The sequence below is a fragment of the Pteropus alecto genome, unplaced genomic scaffold (assembly GCF_000325575.1).
Source record: "Pteropus alecto unplaced genomic scaffold, ASM32557v1 scaffold74, whole genome shotgun sequence".
Taxonomy (NCBI): Eukaryota; Metazoa; Chordata; class Mammalia; order Chiroptera; family Pteropodidae; genus Pteropus; species Pteropus alecto.
In genome coordinates this window covers 4454518-4455924 of record NW_006436291.1, presented here as the reverse complement: position 1 = coordinate 4455924, position 1407 = coordinate 4454518, and the positions used below count along the sequence as shown (strand labels likewise).

The 1407-nt window shown below is 45.1% G+C and overlaps 1 protein-coding gene across 1 annotated transcript in view; it reads left to right on the top strand.

Moving 5' to 3' along the window:
* FANK1 (fibronectin type III and ankyrin repeat domains 1) overlaps positions 1 to 1407 on the top strand; it is a 61491-nt gene that overhangs the window by 36634 nt on the left and 23450 nt on the right. The window lies entirely within an intron of this gene.

Genomic DNA, 1407 nt, shown 5'->3' with positions numbered 1-1407 from the left:
CAAAGTAGGTTTTTCTAAGGGAACCAACAGCCCCATAACAAGAATGTATACCATTTATTTTTATCGTTATTTAAAAAAAATTAATATTTCAAATATACCAAAATTATTGAAAATCATAATATACCCAATGTACCATATAGGCTTAAAAGTGTTAACATTTTGCTACAAATGTCTGAAATTCTTAAAGAAACGAAACCTCACAAATACATTGGTACTTACCCTCCCCGCATCCGTCACACCTCAGGTCCCCTCCTGACTTCCCTGAGGCCGCCCCGTCCTGGGGCGTGTGTCCCTCCCTGCAGCGTGTTTAACGTTGATGATGTGTCTGTGAGCGCATAGATATTAAGTGCTGTGTGTGCTAAAAACTCCATAAGCAGGATAATAACGGACCCGTCGAGCCCCTAGTTTGGCTCGCTCGTTGGAGGTTTATCAATGTTGCTGTTAGAGCTGGTTTCTTTTAGCTGCTGTGCAGGATTTCAGGACATGGAATACACCGTAATTTATCGAGGTACTTTACATGTGTTATTTAATTATTATAAAACATTTCGAAGTAAGTATTTTTTACTTAGCTTCAGAGCATATATTCAAACCCAGGTTCATCCAGTTCCACATACCATGCTTCTGAGAACTATGAGGGAAATAAAGTCGGGAAAAATGAGCCTGCAGACTGTCTCCTAGCGTACCTCTGGGATCTGAATGTCAAGGAAATTCGTGGTGGTCTATCCTCCGGGCCTGGGGCAGGCAAGACAGGGCACCCCGTCTTCCTCGGGGCGGGGGCTGTGCTGCAGGGGGGTCGGGGGTCGGGGCGCTCAGCCGCTTGGGACACGGGCATCTCAGGTCCTTTCTCTCCAGATAATCAACATGGTAGGTCGGTGGTATGTTCGAGCCTGAGAGGCAGAGGGAAGGGAGGGGTTTGAAAAAGAATTGTGTGGACCCAGCCTGCAGGGGATGTCAAGCCCAGCGAGAGAGGTGAAACTCACATGAAACATAACAGCTGCATGCTGTGTAACTTGGCGTAATACGTGGATATATATGTATATACACGCTGCTGTGCCCCTCGTCATCTGCTATAGAAATGAGATGTGCTGTATTTTTCCCTGCATCTTGATTTTTCATTCAGTGATACCTTCTGGAAATCCTTTCAAGAAACTAGTAGAGAACTAATTCTTCTTTCGAAGGCTTCATAATGTCCCACACTATGGACGTGTCATCTTTTATTTGAGCGTTCCCTTATTAACAGGGCTTTTCTTTCTTTTTTCTGTGAACTGCTAGAAACTATAGCAGTTCATGTCTCCACACGGGAATGCGCCCCATGTGCTCTGGCGTTCTGATCTACAGGCGAGATTGCCAGGCGTGCGATGGCTGGACAGGGCGGTATATGTATTTCTAGTTTTAATATGCTGCCAT